We start from the raw sequence: 17,181 nt of genomic DNA, 5'->3' as shown, positions 1-17,181 counted from the left end.
TTTGCCTTTTCATACTGTTCATGGGGTTCTCAAGGCAAGAATACTGAAGTGGTTTGCCATTCCCTTCTCCAGTGGACCACATCGTGTCAGACCTCTCCACCATGCCTGCCCATCTTGGGTGGCCCCACAGGGCATGGCTTAGTTTCATTGAGTTAGACAAGGCTGTGGTCCTAGTGTGATCAGTTTGACTAGTTTTCTGTGATTATGGTTTCAGTGTGTCTGCCCTCTGATGTCCTCTTGCAATACCTACCATCTTACTTGGGTTTCTCATACCTTGGATGTGGGGTATCTCTTCATGGCTGCTCCAGCAAAGTGCAGCCGCTGCTCCTTACTTTGGACGAGGGGTATCACCAAATGGTCAATACCAAAATCAGATTGATTATATTCTTTGCAGCCAAAGATGGAGAACCTTTATACAGTCAGCAAAAACAAGACTTGGAACTGACAGTGTCTCAGACCATGAACTCCTTATTGCCAAATTCAGACTTAAATTGAAGAAAGTAGGGAAAATCACTAGAGCATTCAGGTATGACCTAAATCAAATCCCTTACAATTATACAGTGTAAGTGACAAATAGATTCAAGGGACTAGATCTGTTAGAGTGTCTGAAGAACTATGGACAGAGGTTCCTGACACTGTACAGGAGACAGGGATCAAGACTATCCCCATAGAAAATAGATGCAAAAAGGCAGAGTGGTTCTGAGGAGGCCTTACAAATACCTGTGAAAAGAAAAGAAGTGAAAGGCAAAGGAGAAAAAGAAAGATATACCAATTTGAATGCAGAGTTCCAAAGAATAGCAAGGAGAGAAAAGAGAGCCTTCCTCAATGATCAATGCAAAGAAATAGAGGAAAACAATAGAAAGGGAAAGAATAGAGATTTCTTCAAGAAAATTAGAGATACCAAGGGAACATTTCATGCAAAGATGTGGACAATAAAGAACAGAAATATTATGGACCTAACAGAAGCAGAAGATATTAAGAAGAGGTGGCAAGAATACACAGAACTATACAAAAAGATCTTCACAACCCAGATAATCACGATTGTGTGATCACTCACCTAGAGCCAGACATCCTGGAATGTGAAGTCAAGTGGGCCTTAGGAAACATCACTATGAACAAAGCTAGTGGAGGTGATGGAATTCCAGCTGAGCTATTTCAAATCCTGAAAGATGATGCTGTGAAAGTGCTACACTCAATGTGCCAGCAAATTTAGAAATCTCAGCAGTGGCCACAGGACTGAAAAAGGTCAGTTTTCATTCCAATTCCAAACAAAGGCAATGCTGAAGAATGCTCAAACTACTGCGCAATTGCATTCATCTCACATGCTAGCAAAGTGATGCTCAAAATTCTCCAAACCAGGCTTCAACATTACGTGAACCATGAAACTTCCAGATGTTCAAGCTGGATTTAGAAAGGTAGAGGAACCAGACATCAAATTGCTAACATCCACTGGATCATTGAAAAAGCAAGATAGTTCCAGAAAAACATCTACTTCAGCTTTATTGACTATGCCAAAGCCTTTGACTGTGTGGATCACAACAAAATGTGGAAAATTCTTAAAGAGATGGACATACCAGACCACCTGACCTGTCTCCTGAGAAATCTGTATGCAGGTCAAGAAGCAACAGTCAGAATTAGACATGGAAATACAGACTTGTTCCAAATAGGGAAACGAGTACACCAAGGCTGTATATTGTCACCCTGTTTATTTAACTTTTTTGCAGAGTACCTCATGAGAAATGCTGGGCAGGATGAAGCACAAGTTGGAATCAAGTTTACCAGGAGAAATATCAATAACCTCAGATATGCAAATGACACCACCCTTATGGCAGAAAGCAAAGAAGAACTGAAGAAACTCTTGATGAAAGTGAAAGAGGAGAATGAAAAAGTTGGCTAAAAACTCAACATTCGGAAAATGAAGATCATGGCATCTGGTCCCATCATTTCATGGCAAATAGATGTGGAAACAGTGGAAACAGTGGCATACATTATTTTGGCGGTGGGGGTTGGGGGGTGGGTTGGGGTGCTCCAATATCCCTGCAGATGGTGACTGCAGCTGTGAAATTAAAAGACGCTTGCTCCTTGGAAGAAAAGTTATGACCAACCTGGACAGTGTGTTAAAAAGCATAGACATTACTTTGCCAACAAAGGTCCATCTAGTCAAAGCTATGGTTTTTCCAGTGGTCATGTATGGATGTTGGAGTTGGACCATAAAGAAAACTGAGCACAAAAGAATTGATGCTTTGGTGTCGGAGAAGACTCTTGAGAGTCCCTTGGACTTCCAGGAGATCCAACGAGTTCATCCTAAAGGAAATCAGTCCTGAATATTCACTGGAAGGACTGATGCTGAAGATGAAACTCCAATACTTTTGCCTCCTGATGCTAAGAATGGACTCATTTGAAAAGACCCTGATGCTGAGAATGATTGAAGGTGGGAGGAGAAGGGGATGACAGAGGATGAGATGGTTTGATGGCATCACTGACTCAATGGACATGAGTTTGAGTAAACTCCATGAGTTGGTAATGGACAGGGAGGCCTGGCGTGCTGCAGTCCATGGGGTCGCAAAGAGTCAGGCTTGACGGAGGAACTGAACTGACACATAGCATTACTAGATAATGTTATATCAGTTTGCACAATGTTGTGCTAATTTCCAATCCTAAGTGATGCATGAGAGATTACTGTGTGCCAATACTTGGTATATTTATATGTCAACATTTGCTCCACAAGTATGGATTAGTATCTGCCAATATGGAGCATGTGTACTGGAAACTCACTGTTATTATAATATGCATTTCCCTCATTACTAATGAATATCCATGTCAATTTTATCATACTTATTGATCATTGTGATAGTCCACTTGGGCTTCTATAATAAAATATCCTAAACTGGGCGGCTTAAACAACAGAAATATATTTCTCAGAGTTCTGGAGCCTGGGAAGTATAAGATCAAAATGTCAGCAAATTTGATCTTTGGTGAGATCCCTCTTCCTGGTTTTCAAATAACTGCCTTCCTGCTGTATCCTCACATGATGAAGAGAGTTCATTTCTTCTCTTCTTCAAAGGGTACTAGTCTCATTCATGAGGACTCCACCTTACTGACCTAATTATCTCCTAAAGAATTCCCCCCTCCAAACAGAATCACATTGTGGACTAGGATTTCAATTAAAATTAGAAATTTTAGGGGGACACAAATATTCATTCCATTGTACTTATTTAGATGTCCTCTTTTGTGAAGCACCTCTTAAAACTGTTAATCTCTCTGTTGTGTTATCTGTCTTCTTTAACTTTGATTTTTTGGGAGGCTGTTATATATTTTGGATTCTGTTATACATTCTGGTGGAGTAGGCAATGGCACCCCACTCCAGTACTCTTGCCTGGAAAATCCCATGGATGGAGGAGCCTGGTAGGCTGCAGTCCATGGGGTTGCTAAAAGTCAGACACGACTGAGTGAATTCACTTTGACTTTTCAGTTTCATGCATTGGAAAAGGAAATGGCAACCTATCCGGTATTCTTGCCTGGAGAATCCCAGGGATGGGGGAGCCTGGTGGGCTGCCGTCTATGGGGTCACACAGAGTCGGACACGACTGAAGTGACTTAGCAGCAGCAGCAGCAGCAGCATACATTCTGGATATTTTGTTAGTTTTAAGTCTTGCAGATATGTTCTCACTGTAGCTTATCTTGTCTCTATAATGAAATGTCTTTTCATTAATGGAAATTGCTAACTTAATGCTCTCCTCTTTGTATATCTTTATCATTATGGCTCTGTAATTTGTGTCTTGTCTAAATCATTCCTACCCCAAGGTTTAAAGATATGCTTCTATTTTTCTCTTAAACACATTATAGTTTTTTACCTTTTAAAATATAGATCATGAAGATCAATTTAGATCTTTAAGAACTGGTTTCTCTTAATATGGTGCAAATCAAGAGTTAACCTTTAAACAAATACTGAGAGCAACTATGCTTGCATAGTTTATTTAAAGTCTGTGTTTTTTTACACTTATCTGCACTAATATTTGTGTAATAAGTTAAGTATCCATTTATACTTAGTGCTAATATAAAGCTCTCTATTCTGTGTCATTGATCTTCATTTGCTAAAACCATTCTTCTTATTACTATAGGTTTGCAATATGTAATTTTGCATATTTATGCGTACATATGCATATGCATACATATGCAATATGTAACCAAAAAAAATATGTTATTACAGAGAAAGCTCTCCTATCCTGTTTTCTTAAAATATTTTTTAGATATTTTTAGCTCTTTGAAATTTCATATAAATTCAAAATTCATTAGGTTTTAGATAATTTATATGAAAAGATAAAAATAAATTTTTAAATTTGTGTTTGCTAAATGTTTTGATGGCATATAAATAATTTCTTTCATTTTTAAATAATTATTGATTTTTTATTATGTCCTTTATTTACCATACTGCTTTTAAGATTAATCCAAGATATTGATATTATATTTATCAGCAGCTTGTTCCTTTTATTGCTAAGTAATATTCCATCATATGAATATACCACAATTTGTTTATCCATTCATCAATTGACAAGCATTGGGGTTTTTTCCTAGTTTGAGAGTATTAGGAATAACATTGTTATAAACATTCATGTATAGGTATTTCTATAAATCTATATTATTTTTAATGCAAGAAAGTGTGACTTAAAAATACTGCCCAGATTTCAAAAAAATACTAGAGGAAAATCAAAGGAGCATATTTATCTCTGTGTAGGGAAAATTCTTCAAGATATGGGAATACCAGACCACCTGATCTGCCTCTTGAGAAATTTGTATGCAGGTCAGGAAGCAACAGTTAGAACTGGACATGAAACAACAGACTGGTTCCAAATAGGAAAAGGAGTACATCAAGGCTGTATATTGTCACCCTGTTTATTTAACTTATATGCAGAGTACATCATGAGAAATGCTGGACTGGAAGAAACACAAGCTGGAATCAAGATTGCCGGGAGAAATATCAATAACCTCAGATATGCAGATGACACCACCCTTATGGCAGAAAGTGAAGAGGAACTAAAAAGCCTCTTGATGAAAGTGAAAGAGGAGAGTGAAAAAGTTGGCTTAAAGCTCAACATTCAGAAAATGAAGATCATGTCATCCGGTCCCACCACTTCATGGGAAATAGATGGGGAAACAGTGGAAACAGCGTCAGACTTTATTTTTCTGGGCTCCAAAATCACTGCAGATGGGTGACTGCAGCCATGAAATTAAAAGACGCTTACTCCTTGGAAGAAAAGTTATGACCAACCTAGATAGCATATTCAAAAGCAGAGACATTACTTTGCCAACAAAGGTTCGTCTAGTCAAGGCTATGGTTTTTCCAGTGGTCATGTATGGATGTGAGAGTTGGACTGTGAAGAAGGCTGAGCGCCGAAGAATTGATGCTTTTGAACTGTGGTGTTGGAGAAGACTCTTGAGAGTCCCTTGGACTGCAAGGAGATCCAACCAGTCCATTCTGAAGGACATCAGCCCTGGGATTTCTTTGGAAGGAATGATACTAAAGCTGAAACTCCAGTACTTTGGCCAACTCATGCGAAGAGTTGACTCATTGGAAAAGACTCTGATGCTGGGAGGGATTGGGGGCAGGAGGAGAAGGGGACGACAGAGGATGAGATGGCTGGATGGCATCACTGACTCGATGGACGTGAGTCTGAGTGAACTCCGGGAGTTGGTGATAGACAGGGAGGCCTGGCATGCTGCGATTCATGGGGTCGCAAAGAGTCGGACACGACTGAGCAACTGATCTGATCTGAGGGCCAATTACATGTACTGATGTGTAAATTTCAAGCCAACTGTGCATTCCTGGGATAAATCTAAATTGGTCATTTTTTCAATATGCTGTTGAATATGATTTGCCAAAATTTTGTTGAAAATATATCACATATGTTCATGAGGGATATCACTCTATAGTCTTTTCTTGTAATGTGTTAGTCTGGTTTCGCTATCAGAGTACCACTGGTCTTGTAAAGGAGATTATGAAACTAGTCTCTGCAATTTTCTGGAAGACTTTGTGTTTAAACATATTTTTTGGTATGGTATGTATTAAATATTTATAAATTATTCTATGTATGACTGAAATTAATATACATTCTGCAGTTGACAAGTTAACTTTGTTAATTATATTTTCTAATATTTTATATCCTGGTACTTTTAAGTGCTTTTGTATCAGTTTCTAAGAGAAGAGTTTTGAACTTCCTGACTTTGGAGACTGATCAATTTCTCATTGCATTTTTGTCAACTTTTGCTTAAATAATTTGACAGTTTGCTAAAATAGGCACACAATTTTTAAATTGCTATATCATTCTGCTCATTGAATCTTTTACCATTTCAAAGGATTCCATTTTAATTTTACTTATTCTATTTGCCTTAAGATATCTTTTGTTGCTAATTAATGTAAACTATGTCAACTCTCTCTTAATTAAGATTTAATGGCATATCTTTTTCCATGCAGTGAATTTCAACATCTTCTATATCCATGCATTTTACATTTTTTCCTCATAAACAGCATAGACTTTTTCTTCCCAGTCTTATTATCTTTATTTATATGTTGAAGTATAGTTGATTTACAATATTATATTAGTTTCAGGTGTACAGCATAGTGATTCGATATTCCTATAGATTATAATCATCTGAAGGTATTATTAAATATTGGCTACATTCCCTGTGCTGTGCAATATATCCTTGAGACTTATTTATTTTATATGTAATAGTTTATACCTCTCAATTCCATATGTTTTTATTGCCCTTCCTCATTCCTTATGTATCCTGGTAAACACTGGTTTCTTCTCTATATCTGTGAGGCTGTTTCTGCTTTTTATATTCGCTTGTTTTCTTTTTTTAAATGCCATATATAAGTGATACCATACAGTATGTGTCTTTCTCTGCCTGACTTATTTCACTAAGTCAGATAATACCCTCCAGATTCATTCATGTTGTTGCAAATGGCAAAATCTCATTCTTTTTATGGTTGAGCAATATTCCATTTTGCATGTGTATATATTAATACGTGTTTACTAATATATATCACATCTTTTTTATCCATTTGTCTGTTGATGGACACATCCATTTTGCTGCAAATGGCAAAAATCTCATTCTTTTTAAGGCTGAGTAATATTCCATTTTTTGGTGTGTGTACATGTTAATATATATATATTAATATATATCATATCCTCTTTATCCATTTATCTGCTGATAGACACTGAAGGCCCATCCATATTTAAGCTATTATAAATAATGCTGCTATGAACATTTCGGGCCATATATCTTTTCAAATTAGTGTTTTCATATTCTCTGGATATATACCCAGTTGGAATTACTGGATCACCTGGTAGTTTAGCTTTTAATTGGGGGGGGGGCGGTGTTTGCACTTAACAGTGTCTGCAACAATTTACATTCCCACCAAAATTATGCTAGGGCTTGTTTTCTTCACATCACCAACAATATTTGTTATTTGTGCTATTTTTGATGATAGACATTCTGACAAGTGTGAGGTGATATCGCATTGTGGGTTTGCTGTGAATTTCCTTGATATTGAGTGATACTTAACACCTTTTCATGTGCTTGTTGGCCATCTGTATATCTTTTTTGGAAAAATGTCTATTCAAGTCTTCTGCTCGTTTTTAATTGGGTTGTTTTTTCACACTGAGTTGTATGAGTTGTTTATATATTTTGGATATTAACCCAAAATCAATAATGTCATTTGCAAATATTTTCTCCTATTCATTAGCTTGTATTTTTGTTTTTTAATGGTTTCTTTTGCCATGCAAAAGTTTTTAAGTTTAATTAGGTCCCATTTGTTTACTTTTGCTTTTGTTTCCTCTCCCTTAGGAGACAGATCCATGAAAATATTGCTAAAATTTATGTCTAAGAATGTTCTATGTTCTCTTCTAGGATTTTTATGGTTTCTAGGATTACAGTTAGGTTTTAATTCATTATGAGTTTCTTTTGGTATATGGTGTGAGAAAAATTTCTATTTTTTACATGTACCTGACCAGTTTCTGGTGTGCTGTGATTCATGGGGTCACAAAGAGTCGGACACGACTGAGTGACTGAACTGAACTGAACTGACCAGTTTCCCCAGATTGTATACTGAAAACACTGTCTTTTCCTCATTGTACATTTATTTTCTTTGCTGTAGATGAATTTATCATAAGTGCATGAGTTTATTTGAGTTTTCTGACTGTCGCATTGACCTCTCTGTCCTTTTTGTGACAGCACTATACTGTTTTGATTACTGTAGCTTTATAGTACAGTCTGAAGTCAGAAAGCATGATACCTCCATCCTTGTTCTCTTTTCTCAAAATTTCTTGGGCTATTCAAGGTCTTTTGTGGTTCCATATAAATTTTAGGATTATTTGCCCTACTTCTGTGAAAAAATGTCAAGTATTTTGATAGAGATTGCATTGAATCTCTTGATTGCTTTGAGTAGTATGGACATTTGCACAATACTAATTTATCCCACCTATTAATAAGAACAGAGGACATCTTTATATTTCTCTGTATCATACTTCATTTCTTTCATCAATGTCTTAAGAGTTTTGAGAATATAAGTTTTTCACCCCCTTGATTAATTCTGTTATTTTATTCTTATTGATTCAATTTTAAATGGAATTGTTTTCTTGCTTTCTCTTTTTGAAAGTTCATTAATATTATATAGAAAAGATACTGGGTCATAAGGTCTAAATGGATGGGAATTATGCTCATTTTGCATATCACTGGATATTCAATCCCAGTATAATACCTGGAATATGGAAGTTAAATAATATAGATTTAAATTAATGAATAAGGGAAAGAATAAATTAATAAGCATAGTCCATATGTTTGTGGTATGTGGAGCCTGGTGCATATCTATTGAAAGTTTAAGTATCCTTCTTGGTGATCTGATAGTTCAAGATTGGTGTCTCATTCCCACCATTTAAAAAAATGACATAGATCCAGGAGTATAAAATTCAAGGTTGCTTAAGTTATTACCAAACTCTTAGTCTTAATACCTGGTATCATGTCCCAAAGACATTAGGAAACCATGAAGAGATTTGAAGAATACAAGGATATATTATCCAATGCAGGGAATATAGTAAACAATCTAGATTATAATTATAATATTATATGCATTTTTATATTAACAATAACCATAAATGGAGAATAACCTTTAAAATTATGAATCACTATGTCGTATACCTAAAACTTATATAATATTGTACATCAATACTTTAATACAAAAAAATAAAAATAAAGTCTGGATTCATTTCTGAAGCTGACTAATATGAAGCTATAGTAAGTTTAGTTGTCCTTAAAGTTGTACGTGAAGTTGGTCCTGAGTACTTAATGACACAGATGGAGTGTATTGTACTTTTAACTTGGGCTTTGCTAATATATGTGTATTATTTTCTCTTCCCTCACATTACTTAGCATATATTCCTATCTCTTAGGGCAAGAATAGAGTGTCTCTAAATTTCCACAGCAAGAGTCTCTTCAGTCTCATGTTTACTTTTAGATGAAAGTCAAGTTTATATGCATGATCCTTTACTATATACCCACAGAGCAGATATAGGTTCTAGGGTTAGCCATCAAAATTTTCATTATATATTGTTCTGTTTTGGTTTATTGGAGTATATTGATGGGTTTAGAGAGGGTGGCAAGCTCAGTGTTCTAAGCATCTAATAGAGCTATGGAAATGTGGTGGGTACACTTGGAGATGGTAGCTGGATTCAAAACTTTGAGAACTAATGCCTTTTTCATCTTTAACCATTCCAACCATTTTCATCATTATGCCAATGCTATATTGACATAAAGCACACAACTTTCACTGGGACAACAATTACGTAACATCTATTATCTGAATCTCACCCCCAGAGTTATCTCCTTTTCTTTCTGTTTGGCACACCACCAAATGCCTTTTAGTCTATGTTTTTCAATAAATAGTCTTAAAATGTGCAAGACATGTTGCTATCACTAGGTGATAAAATGTGAGTAATTCATCTTCATGAAACTTAGGGTAAATTGAGGAGGCACAGAAATAAATTAGCAAATACACGACAGGGTGATAAGGAAATAGAAAAATGACAGACATCTGGGTGGAATCAGGGCTTGTCAGAAGGATCCCTTCATATTATTATATTCTGGGATACTGTCTGTGACCAACCATGTCTTGGTTAGATGTGACTTTGCTGTATTCAATGAGAGCACCATAGTGCTCAACTCCAGGAACACCACTCATATGACCAGGCAAATGATGTCCCCTGGATTGTTCTGCATAGACTCCATGAAACTCAGTTACTATAATGGCAAAGGCAGCCATGATTATTCTGAAAAGGCCAATTCTTAAAGAGAAGACAATGAATTAGCATAGCTGGTCTACATTATGGAGATGTATTTTATCAATAGGAAGTATAAGAGTAGCCTTCCAGGTTTTGGCACATAGTTATTCTATCAATGAAAGAATAGATGAAAGACAGGAACTTCAAGACTTTATGCAGTGCTGCCAAATCAAGACAAAAGCTGGTACCAGATCATGATGATTTAGTAATTCATTGAGGAAAAGGTGATGGTAGATGGTATATCTTCTGGATATTCGTGAGGTTTTAGAAGACTGATTTCCATAAGACAATACTTCAGATCTCCAGAAGATGATCAGAACTAAGAACAGTCATAGAGGTTGACATATTTGAGGTCAAACAGTCCTGGAAGAGGTTATTTCTAATGAAACTAGAGTCCGAGCAGTGTGAGTAAAGGTTCTTACTAAATTGCTTCAATGTGCTATCTGTATATCGTGCAAGATGTATGTCCTTTGTAAGATAGGGAAAGCACATCCTCACCTAAAACACCTGTTTCTAGTTAGTATGGATGTCCAGAATCCAGGGCACAGGAAGGCCATGCATGGTGTAGTATATGGCAAGAGCTATAGAGATTACTGACGATCTGAGGTTTAGATTCTCCAGTCAAAGTCAAGGGTACTTTCTGAGCTGACTGGGCATGAGTCAATGCAATGGTGCCTCTTTATAATGTAGTGTTGGAGGCCAAACCGCTAGTCTGAATATATCCCCTGAGGACATGTGCAAATGTGCAGTAGAACTACAGAACTTTCTTCATGTAAACCTGCAACTCTTGGATTACTGATTAGCTCTGATATTTGTAACCCACTTTTAAGATAAGGAGTGTTTGGAAACTTTAAACTAAATCTGCCATCAGTCAAGATTTTTTTTAAAAATTTAGTTCCAAAATTCTTGAAGAAAAAAAAAATCAATATTAAGTCTTTCAGCAAGAGTTTTATACACATGACAAAATAACTATTTATCAGCCTGTGTAGTCAGTAAATTTACCTGTGAAGAATTAAATATGAATATAAGAGTTCTCATATATAGAAATAAGCAATTTCTCTTTCAAAACCCAATGTATATTGCTCTGGGTACTTTGTGTTTGCCTAATCATGAGTCATCTCCTTTTGATGAAGTAATTCATATCTGAATGTTTTCATCATGAAAATGAGAGCCCACTTCAAATTCCCTTTATGAGAAAGTCTGTGCTTTGGACATGAAATGATCATTCCTCTTGAGGAAACAACACTAAAAAAAAAAAAAATCAAACCTTGTTTTTAGCACAGAAACTACAGCTCTAAATTTGCTTAAATGGGTTCAGTTTTCTATTTTAATTCCTGTGTCAAATGCAAATGTGAGAAGAATTTTAGCATTGTGGACAATCTGCAAAATGATGCAACTGTACATCAGGACTACAACAAACTAAATATACAGTCAGTATATAAGAAATGCTGTGTCTTTTTTAAAGCATTTTTAATGTGAGTGGAAGAAAAAGATGAGTATTTGAACTCAAAGACATAAAAAGTCAATATATTCTAATATAGATTGTAAGGTATAATTTAGATTATCCTAATATTAAGCCTAATCAAGATTGCCAGGAAAAATATCAATAAGCTCAGATACGCAGATGATACCACCCTTATGGCAGAAAGTGCAAAAGAACTAAAAAGCCTCTTGAGGAAAGTGAAAAAGTTGGCTTAAAACTCAACAAGCAGAAAACGAAGACCATGGCATCCAGTCCCATCACTTTCTGGCAAACAGATTGGGGAAACAATGGAAACAGTGACAGACTTTATTTTGGGGGCTCCAAAATCACTGCAGATGTTAAATGCAGCTATGAAATTAAAAGACTCTTGCTTCTTGAAAGAAAAGCTATGACCAACCTAGACAGCATATTAAAAAGCAGAGACATTACTTTGCCAACAAGGGTCTGTCTAGTCAAAGCTTTGGTTTCCACAGTAGTCATGTATAGATGTGAGAGCTGGACTACAAAGAAAGCTGAGCACCAAAGAATTGATGCTTTGATGTTGGAGAAGACTCTTGAGAGTTCCTTGGACTGCAAGGAGATCCAACCAGTCCATCCTCAAGGAAATCAGTCCTGAATATTCATTGGAAGGGCTGATGCTTAAGCTGGAACTCCAATACTTTGGCCACCTGATGGGAAGACTGACTGATTAGAAAAGACCCTGATGCTGGGAAAAATTGAAGGCAGTAGGGGAAGGGGACAACAGAGGATGAGATGGTTGGATGGTATCACTGACTCGATGGACATGAGTCTGAGCAAACTCCAGGAGTTAGTGAAGGACAGGGAAGCCTGGTGTGCTGCAGTCCTTGGGATTGCAAAGAGTCAGACATGACCAAGTGACTGAACTGACTGAAAATTAAGTCAATGAGTTGGAAACTTGGAAATTCAGACAAGAGCTAAAGAGGAACAGAAGGTAGAATTTATTTCCTGAGCCAACTAATATCAGGCTAGACTTGTTGGTTCATTTTTTTCTCCTTTTTGATGGATGGAGTTTAGCCTTAAAAATATGACCAAACAATACATAAAATTCTGTTAACAATACTTATGTTTTGGGAAGGGACAAGAGGCAGAGGAAGAAAGCTCTGATACCCATTATAAATGTTTTGAACAATTATTTGAATATTCTAATAATGTATATGTACTCCCTTTTTTAAAATGTCAATAGGTATTTTTTAGGGGGGAAGATTCTGAACTACCTACATTTTTGTTTTTATATTTTTTGTGTACTAAAAACACTAATGCTATTTTTGAGCAATAGTCATTCATTGTAGAAAGTCAAGACATAAATGATAAACAAAAACAATAAAACATTTTCAAACCCCATGATCCATTCAATTGTTAGCTTTTAGATGTTTGTTCTTCCAGATTCTTTTCTCAAATAGAATATGCTATTAATTTAATACTAATATGTAACTTTCTGGGCTTCCCAGGTAGCTCGTGGTAAAGAGTCCGCTTGCCAATGCAGGAGACCTGGGTTCGATCCCTGGGTTGGGAAGATCCCCTGGAGAAGGAAATGGCAACGCACTCCACTATTCTTGCCTGGAAAATCCCATGGACAGAGAATCCTGGCAGGCTATAGTCCATGGGATCGCAAGAGTCAGTCATACCTTAGCAACTAAAACAATAACAACATGTAATTTCCATATCACAATATAAATTGGCATTATTGTTTTTAAGGACTATGTATAAAATGCACCATAATTTACTTAATGAGTTCATTCTTGTTGGAATGTTAGGTTGTTTTATATTCTTCCTTCTCCTTTCTTATTTGTGCACTTGTATCATTATTTCTTAGGATAAATTCCTAGAAAAGCATTGCTGGCCCAAAAGGAAGGCATATGTTTAAGGCATTTGATACAGTTGCCAAATTGTCTTTCAGGAAAGTTGGACCAATTTAGACTACCATTAGCAGTGTATCATAATGTCTGTTTCTTCCAACCCACGCTGTCACTCAGTTTTGTCAGTCATTTAATAGTTGTCAGTATAGTAAGCTAAAAATTAAATCTCATTTGATTTGTATTTTTTGAATTTAAATATATTTTTCATTTCTTGGATTATCTATTATTGCCCCGAGTATTTTTTCAGTTGAGATGTTGAACAATTACTGCTAACACTCTTTATATGATAATATATAAATATATGTTAATATATATTGTAATTATCTTCCCCAGTTTGGTGTTCAGTCTCAGGCATGATCATACTGTTTTTCCCCCATAGATAAAGAAGTTTTATGTCTTATTTTTAATGGATTGACAGACTAAACATATAAAAGGAGAAACAGGCCATATCAAAAACAGAACTTTGATCTACAGCAACCTTCCCAGGAAATCAAATCCTACAATAAACAGTCAGGAAACAGAGAAATCTTACAGGAACAGAGATTCCTATGTCAGGTGGCAATCTAGGATACTAAACAATGACTTCTGTATCAGTCAGCCCCAAATGGCCAGGATTCATCACTACCTGACAGCTTCCTTAATTTGGTCCCCACTTCCAACTTAGAACAAGCAGAGAAATCCAAATTTGCATCCCTAACCAATCACATCAGTTTTGTCCCTTCTAGCTAACTTTGCCAACAGCTACAATCAGGGCATACCAGAAGCCTTCCCTTTTTCCCAACATACAGCTTTTCCATTCACCTTGAGTCTCTACCAAAACACAAGTGATGGTGGCCGATTCCCTTGCTACTGGAAGCTCAGTATACATAAGCATTGCTAACCTTATTTGGCTAGTTTTTGTTTACTTTCACACCTTTTATGTATTCTCCTGTTTCTTCTTTGGTGCTACATGTAGAGTCTTTTATCATGTGCATGCATGCTAAGCTGCTTTCAGTCAAGTCTGCCTCTTTGCAAACGTATGGACTGTAGTCTGCCAGGCACCTCTGTCCATGGGATTCTCCAGATAAGAATACTGGAGTAGGTTGCCATGCCCTCCTCCAGGGGATCTTCCCAGGCCAGTAATCAAACCCTCATCTTCTATGTCTCCTACATTGGCAGGTAGGTTCTTACCACTAGTGCCAAATGGGAAGTCCCTTCTTAATCACAAGTTTAGTAATTTTTAACTATTTATTCACATTTTATTGAAGAGCCAACATAGTATGCTGGCTCAAAGTGCTTGCTCAGGAACTAGATTATTTGGATTTTGATGTCTTGGCTACAACTAATCAGGTAAATATTAGGTTGGTGCAAATGTAATCACGGTTTCGAACTGTGACTTTTAAATCATTATAACTAAGCTCAAACACATCTTTATTATCAAAATAGGAAGCATTACAATCAACACATTTTGCCCACAAGAAATAAATTTGTTTATTCCTGTAGTGTAAAAATCTGTGCTTCAGAATTTGATGAACTCTTGGAAAGTATTTTCTGAATCCTGCTGGTTATGGAAGTGTTTCCTGTGCAAAAATGTTGTCAAGATGCTCCAAGAATTGGTAGTCAGTTGGTGAGGGATCAGCTGAATATGGCAGATGAGGCAAAACTTTGAAGCCCAGGTCACTGAACTTTCGAAGCACTGGTTGTATGGCTTGTGGTCCAGCATTGTCATGGAGAACTGGGCCCTTTCTGACCAATGACCAATGCCGGCTGCAGGCATTGCAGTTTTCAGTGTGTCTCATTGATTTGCTGAGCGTACTTGTCAGAAACCACTACTGGTTTCACCAGGATTCAGAAAGCGGTAGTGGATCAGATGGGCAGCAGACCACCAAACAGTGATCATGAGCTTTGTGTGTGTGTGTGTGTGTGTGTGTGTGTCCAAGTTTGGCTTTTGGAAGTGCTTTGGAGTCTCCTCTTGGTCCAACCACTGAGCTGGTCTGGTTGTCCTATAAAATGTATTTTTCATTGCATGGCACAGTTGGATAGAAAAATGGTTCACTGTAGTTGTATAGAGTAAGAGACAATGACACTTCAAAATGATGTTTTGTTTTGTTTTTTAATTTTTGGTCAGCTCACAAGGCACCCACTTGTCAAGCTTTTTCACCTTTCTAATTTACTTCAAAAGCCATACCACTGTAGAATGGTCCATGTTGAGTTCTTCAGCAACTTCTCATGTAGTTGTAAGAGGTTCAGCTTCAAATATGGCTCTCAGTTCATCATTCTCAAACTTCAAATGGCCAGCCAGTATGCTCTTCATCTTCAAGGCTCTCATCTCCTTTAAAAGACTTTTTTAACCACCACTGCACTGTTCAGTACATTATCAGTTCCTGGGCCAAATGCATTGTTGATGTTGTGAGTTGTCTCCATTCCACTGCTTTACAACCCATTTTCAACTTGCATAAGAAAATTGCTTGAATTTGCTTTTTGTCTAACATCATTTCCACAGTCTAAAATAAATATAAAATAAGCAAGTAATAAGTCAGCAAAAAAACATATATCAAGAAATGCACACTAAAATGATATATAACATAATCATATTTATTTAAGAATGTATTCCAATGTCAAATAGCAAATTTCAGTAATGCAAAAATCAGTCGGGGAGAGGAGCCAAGATGGCAGAGGAGTAGGACGGGGAGAACACTTTCTCCCCCACAAATTCATCAAAAGAGCATTTAAACGTCGAGTAAATTCCACAGAACAACTTCTGAATGCCGGCCGAGGACATCAGGCACCCAGAAAAGCAACCCAACTCTTCGAAAGGAGGTAGGAAAAAATATTAAAAACAAAAAAAAAGAGACAAAAGAGGGAGGGACGGAGTTCCGTCCCGGGAAGGGAAACTTAAAAAGAGAGAAGTTTCCAAACACCAGGAAACCTTCTCACTGCTGAATCTGTGCCGAGCTTTGGAAGCACAGAGGGCAACATAACAGGGAGAAAAAATAAATAAACAATTAAAACTCGCAGATTGCGAGCCCTACGGTACCTCCCTCAGCGGAGAAGCAGCGCAGACGCCTGCATCCGCCATTAGCAAGCCGGGACTGGGCAGGGAGGCGCGGCGTGGGCTGCATCGCTGAGAGTAAGAATCTGGCCTGAATACCCTGAGCGCTATCTAAGCGAAATAATTTGGTCTAGCAAACCAGACTGTGGGATATCTACCATGCGAAAAGCCAGCCCTAACCTAAGACCGCCAGGCCCGCGCACGGAACAAAGGACTGAACAGAGATAGCCGGCTGCAGATCTTCCCCCTCCGGTGACAGGCAGCCAGAGCCGGAAGGGGGCAATCGCAGCCCCAGAGAGACATTATCTATAAAACTGTAAGCAGGCTTCTTTGCTAACTAAAACTTCTTGGGGGTCTGGACGGTCAACATCTGCCTGAGAAGGTGCGCTGGTTTTACACCCAGATAACCGAGTGGCGGGGAGGCGATAAGTCGCAGCATTCGCGCTCGCCAGA

The 17,181-nt window shown here is 37.2% G+C and overlaps 1 long non-coding RNA gene across 1 annotated transcript in view; it reads right to left on the bottom strand.

Annotated features, from left to right (window-relative positions):
* Window positions 1-15,132: 15,132 nt before the first annotated feature.
* LOC147379951 (uncharacterized) overlaps window positions 15,133-17,181 on the bottom strand; it is a 123,590-nt gene continuing 121,541 nt past the window's right edge. The window contains exon 5 of the long non-coding RNA XR_015134350.1: window positions 15,133-16,180. This is a non-coding gene — a long non-coding RNA (uncharacterized LOC147379951). The remainder of the gene's footprint in view (window positions 16,181-17,181) is intronic.

Source organism: Bos grunniens, chromosome 1 (assembly GCF_055505025.1).
Source record: "Bos grunniens cultivar Pamir isolate PY7600 chromosome 1, Bosgru_T2T1.0, whole genome shotgun sequence".
Lineage (NCBI taxonomy): Eukaryota > Metazoa > Chordata > Mammalia > Artiodactyla > Bovidae > Bos > Bos grunniens.
The sequence above is the reverse complement of the archived record's forward strand: the minus strand, read 5'-3'. Positions and strand labels throughout refer to the sequence as shown.